General features: G+C 43.8%; 1 protein-coding gene across 1 annotated transcript in view; it reads left to right on the top strand.

The window, feature by feature from the left end:
- The first annotated feature begins 1,885 nt into the window (after positions 1 to 1,885).
- The window catches only part of FBXO10 (F-box protein 10), a 139,714-nt gene continuing 135,599 nt past the window's right edge, over positions 1,886 to 6,000 (top strand). Inside the window, exon 1 of the mRNA XM_086950911.1 lies at positions 1,886 to 2,055. The gene's annotated coding sequence lies outside the window, so the exon portion shown is untranslated. The remainder of the gene's footprint in view (positions 2,056 to 6,000) is intronic.

Raw genomic sequence — 6,000 nt, 5'->3', positions numbered from 1 at the left:
TTGCATATTTCATATGATGATGTTTCTATAGTGTTTTTATTAAACAGATAGGCCTCTTCTTAAGAGCACTCTGTTGGCTGGTTATAGGTGTCTGAGTTAGTTAAAGCTTTTGGGTGAGTACTCATGAGGCATGATAAAGAGCTGTGAGGCTGAGGCTGAAGGCATAGAGAGATTCCCACAGTGCCTGTTGGTGGATCAAATAAAGGTGTTCTGACTATCCAAACCTTGGTCTCTCTGTGGGGAGATATCCATGTGTGCCCATTGTGATTTCTATTTTATATAAAAGTGTGTGAGGGATTAATACGCAGATGTCAAAATATTGATTGCATTAAAAAGAAAATCGTGTTTAAAGGTGAGGAAAGAGAGAGTGGGTGGGTGGGTATGTGGTGATGGGGGCCATACAAGTAGTGCATGAAAGGCACAGTGAAAAACAAGTGAGGATGAGGAAAGTGATGACCCAAGATATGCAGATTAAGGATTTCAAAAAGATGCAGAGAAAAAAGAGGCAACAAGTGACTAACTGTGAAAGACTGCAGATGAAAGCAGTGTGAAGAGAGAACAGGAGAGATCGGAAACTCCTAAGACCAGTAGACATTTCACATACCTTAGTAATGGTTAACTATTGCTTCAATTTACTTGCGAGAAAGTATTACTCAGAGTGTCGCTCATTTGACAGTAGAATGTCACTCACTCATACTCAGATATTATGTGGCAGGGGAGGGTCAAATTATGCAGCAGGGTGGATCCAATTATGCGGCAAGAAAAGGCAAATTATGTTGCATTATGCTTCACATTTGGTGATGGTACTACTTCATACATTTTTAAGCTTGTTAGCAGTGTCTGGGCATTAGTTATGCCGCAATAGTACCACTTTAACACCCAACTATAGCAAAAGCTAAATAAAGTTGACCAGTCAAACTCTGCAAAAGGTTTTGCACTGCACGGCAACAGGTGTCGCTGTGCTTTTACTAACTTTTGAACCGTTTGAGGTAGAAACAAATTTTTAGTTGTTGATGTCTTCTGTGGCAAATCTACAATTAGGCGAAAAGCACTGCGGGGCTCCAGTGGCCCTGGTCATATGCACACTAAAACCACCAAAATGTCACACTTAAGCAGTCTGCAAACTCGACAGCTATGTTTCGGGTGCTTTGCAGCAGTTTTAAGATCCGTTAGTTTCTAGTTGCTGAAATGGGTGTAATTTCTGATGTTTATGTTTCTCGTCTTCATTGCTTGATTTTTGCTCGCAAGAAGAAAGTGTCACTCATAGTCGTTGAATGTCACTCATAACTACACTGAAATTATGAAAATCTCACACATAAGTAATCTTAAACTTTGGCAGCTATACACGTGTGATATGTACCTTCAGTCAGTGTTGACTTGTTTGTCCATCAAGGCTGCTGCATGCTGCACATACACAAATCTACACATTCCAGAATTAGAACATGCTATTGGTTACAAGGCCATAGCTGGCTAAATAAGTGAGGCTTAGCATGCAGATAAGCAATGAATGCTTCCGGTATGGTAATTCCAAATCTTCTCAGCAACAAATGCGTTATTCTGAGAAACGTTTCCCCGGTTCCTATCCTGGACACACAAACCGGAAATTAAATAATATAACAGTCGAGTCCCAACACATTCAAAGCCAGTGGCAATGTAGACACGTACGGAAGATGGGTTAAAGTACTGCTTCTCTTACAGCGCCGATCCTAACACGCCTAATTACACAGCTCACCAAAGACTCTCCGCTCGCTAAAAAATCCTCCCAGCAGTAATCCGATCCATTTTCCAACAATTTCCCAACATTCCCTGCCTTCGAGGCCATGTGATCAGACGGAAACCATAGAGCGGGTTTGCAGCAGAGAAACAATGTGAGCAAATGGCCCTGGCCCAGGCGGTCTCTATGGTCCGCGAGCCCTGCTGCGCTCTGAAGCCGCCTCCGATGCCTGCCCCTCCTGCGCGCTATGGTAACAGCGGCTGCAGCCTCCGCGCACAGCACAGCACCGCTGGCCCCAGCCGCAGCATCCGCGTTGAGCCGGCGCTCCGAGATGCGCTGAGGTAAGCCAGGAGTTTACGCTCTTTTATCTCGCACTGTTTGCTGTACCGCCAGCAAACTTCATGGGGACGCGTGATCTTTAATGCTAGACAGTTTAGGGCAATATATGATATTTTTATTGTTATGGAGGCATTTACGGCTGAGGCTGATTTTACTCGTTAGGGCTGTTTTTATTTCCTAGCACGGCGGTACTTTGCCAGCAGTAAATTTAATGCATTCATTTTCGCAGTACCATCTTTCGTGCTTTAATAGTCTTTTTTTTAATAATTACAAGGCTGACACAAACTCGTACAGTATGTGTTAGTTAAGGGGCTAGTGTAGGGCAGGTACGTAAATGTCTCACTTGCCCTTGCTGCAAATCATGACCGCGTGAACGAGGGCTCAGCTACACTGAAAGGTAGAATGATGTAAAATCTGTGTAATTTGTTTTGCCACTAACTGTATTCGAGGAAACATGCTTTCGAAATGGGATTCTTAAACAGTGCTTCCGGGTTTGTTGGAAGAAGTACAGTGGACATGAATCAAAGGGGGATATTAAATTGTTAATATAGGTTTAGTGGTGTGGAAGCTGGTTTGGTGTGAGGACGATCTAATAATTCTTCGGTGGAGGCATGATCACCTGCTGTGCCATGGCCCCATCGCTCTTGGTTTTATCAAACAGAAACTTTAAACATGTTTCTTTCTGTGAGGCACATAAGTTTGTGAGAAAATGACACGTTGAAACTGTTTACACTAAAGATGCTGTCACAGTACATTAATGTGCACCTACACGAATTAACTGTCTTTAAAGTGCACGTGTCTTCAAAAGTGCCACGTCTCGTAGTTTGCAAGTGATTCCACTTACACGCCGAATATCCACCCCACTGTTACCGCTGTCCCTCTCTGGGGATGCCAGAGGCTGGTTGCCATGCCGACCTTTTAGTTTTGTTAGCAGTCGTGTATGCCGAGGAGGACATCAGGGGCAGGGTGTTTTTGTCTGTCTGTCTTCCTGCCACACATAAGCAACTATAATCTTGTAGATGTCATTTAAATATGGATGATGTTAAAGGCAAATTGTAGGCACTTCCTCACCTCATGGGAATTCTTAGCACAAGGGGAGCATCCTCAAAGTGCATTGATGTGTTTCTACATTAAGTAAACAGTGCAGCACAGGAAACGAAGGAGAATACTATTTTGTCCCACAAACTCTGATTTTGGGATCATTTCGTCCCAGTTGTACAGACTTTTTAACGTTGTGCATTTTCAACAGTGAGAACATAGCTTATTATTTAAAACAAACGTAAAAAAGTGCAACTTTTCCATGCGTCCACCCACGCACGGACAGTTTTGATGTTCGCTGTTTTGATGCTTCTATTGTCTGTAGATAACAATGGAAAGCTGTTTTTTAAGGGATTAGCAACTGCGGTACAGAGGGAATACAAGTAAAGAGCATTGAAATCATGGGTGTTGAGCACAGCATACTAATATTTCTGCATCAGTATCAAGAGCTGTGAAGACCTGGCGTTCCAGTAGTTATTTGCAGTGGAACTTACTGCAGATCATATCTGTTGCAAAGAGTGTCTCCGCTCTAAACACAGTGACATTTTGCTATTTTCCATCTGCTGCCCCTGCAGCTTGTACGGCAAGAGGCCCTCCCTGTGGGTTCTCCCTGTTTTTGACTTGTCCCAGTGACCCCCGCCTTTCAATGATTCCCCCAAATAAATAAAACTGCCTTATCTATGCACTCAATTTTTTAAAACTGTACTGTTGTCTTCCCACTAGTATTCGCTTGGCTTTTGAATCACCATTCTTGATGGGGGAGTGCATCAATTCTCCCCGAATCCTCTAATCAATCGTATTACCCCTATCTTATCTGGCTACCAACTGAGTACATTTCAAACTGGGTTGAATGAGAAACAACGCCCTGCACGTGAACTTGCCATTTTACTTGGCCAACCTACTTAAGATCTTAAAGTGGAGGTAGAAAGAGGAGCATGCTATTTCAGCATGTCTACAGTCAGAATGGCCCAAGCCCAGCAATCATTTTTTTTCTAGAGCAGCACCGTCTATTTGGAACATAGTGTCTGCTTATATAAGGATCATTTCTTCGCTCATTCAGTTCAGATGGCACCTAAAAGATCACATAATTTGTCTTTTATATGGCGTAGACGGTTCCCTAATATCTTGTTTTCCTGCACTCCTCCTCTTCTACCCCCTTATTTTTATTGTTAATTTGCTCTATCGGTTGTTGCAATGTAAAATACCCCTATTCTGCTGATTGTGCTGGAGCACTACATAATGCTGTTAATAAATGAAACAACACAATCGAAAACCAGTGCTCTATTTTTCAAATATTCTCATATTCAGACCTTTTCTGCCTGTCAAACATGCCACCCACCACTGGATGACCACACACTCACCATCACATGCCCACACAGCCATACCCTACCACACCCACCATTAAATGCCAGCACTCCTACCCATCTGACACCCACACATTCATCATTATTTGCCCACAAACTCACCCTCCTGCTTCTATTGACCCCAAACTACAGGCCAATACATCTGCCATCAGACACTCACACATACAACATCAGAAACCTACCCACCCATCATCATAAGGCATCACACCAACCCTCATTAAAAAGGAGTTCAGGTCGACTAATACAGTGACTAAGTCATAAAACCTAAAAGGACACAAAATTCAATTGTTTAGTTATTACCTTCACTTAGTCTCTCACCCAATTGTGCTACCGCTCAAGTCCCATCCCACCATTAAATGAAAGTAAAAAGTGAATGAGGGCCTGAGTATATTTAAGTTTTAAACGTTTGTATCGGGTGATTATTGTATTGTTATTGCATTTATATATCGCTTACTACCCCTGACAAGTCATCAAAGTGCTTTACGCTAGCAACACGCTGCTCCTGGACCGAATATTGATGGTTAGTTCAGTGTTATTGGTTACTGTTTGTTATTTACTGGGATTACTCTCGTCCACTCAAAGCGTACCATTCTATGCAGTCATTTAGGTTTTTTATGGTGCACTAAAGTATTAGCGGTTGGTCGCAATCATTAGTCGGAGGGGGGTGAACTCAAACACATGGTTGGTGGGATTAACCCCTTCACTGCGGCGGCTATTTCGCTGCAGTGCTAAGGGGGCGGGGCGGAAGAACGGCGGGGGCATGCTGGTGACGGAACCGCTCCGTCACTAGCGTCGGTTGCGCTGTGCTTATGATGGAGCGGTTCCGTCATGGCCCCGCCCGCTCAATAGAACGCACAGCGCAGGCGCGGAATTCGCGCCGCGCATGAGCGGCGGGTGGGCCATGATGGAACCGCTCCGTCATCAGCACAGTGCCACCGCATCTGATGACGGAGCGGTTCCGTCAACAGCATACAAGGGGTTAATACAGAAGTTGGTGGGGATTAGGTATTGTTAGGTTGCATAAGTATAACTTTCAGCAGAGGGAGGAGCAATGGTGATCTTGTAAATTAGCTGTGGGAAATTTGCTGAAATAAAGAAAAGTCAAACGTGCATGTGTCGGAGTAGGTTGTGCTCCGCAGAGGAGGCATGCAGAGAATGCAAGGGAAGGAAGCTAACCTAGTAGCACCCTTTTTAGGGCGGGTGGAAATATTTCACTTCCTGTTTCTTTCTACAGTGAGAGATGCGCTCAGGTCAAAAGCAATGACTGGGACGAAGATGGAGTAAAGTAGGGATAATGAGACCACTGCCATAATTTGTCACCTTAATGCATGGCAGGTGATAATAGCCAGCCTCTGCACTGCATGGAGAAGTAATACAATGGTAGGATTCCACCACATTCAATGCATTATGCTCACAAATGCAGTAACAGGTATACAAAACCAACTGTCAACTCTTCTTCCTACCAGGCCCACAGAAATACATCAAACATTATGTAGCTGGTCAACAAAAAGAAACTGTAGTAGCAGAATTGTGTTTTACGGGTGG

Source organism: Lissotriton vulgaris, unplaced genomic scaffold (genome assembly GCF_964263255.1).
Source record: "Lissotriton vulgaris unplaced genomic scaffold, aLisVul1.2 SCAFFOLD_2207, whole genome shotgun sequence".
Lineage (NCBI taxonomy): Eukaryota > Metazoa > Chordata > Amphibia > Caudata > Salamandridae > Lissotriton > Lissotriton vulgaris.
The sequence above is the reverse complement of the archived record's forward strand: the minus strand, read 5'-3'. Positions and strand labels throughout refer to the sequence as shown.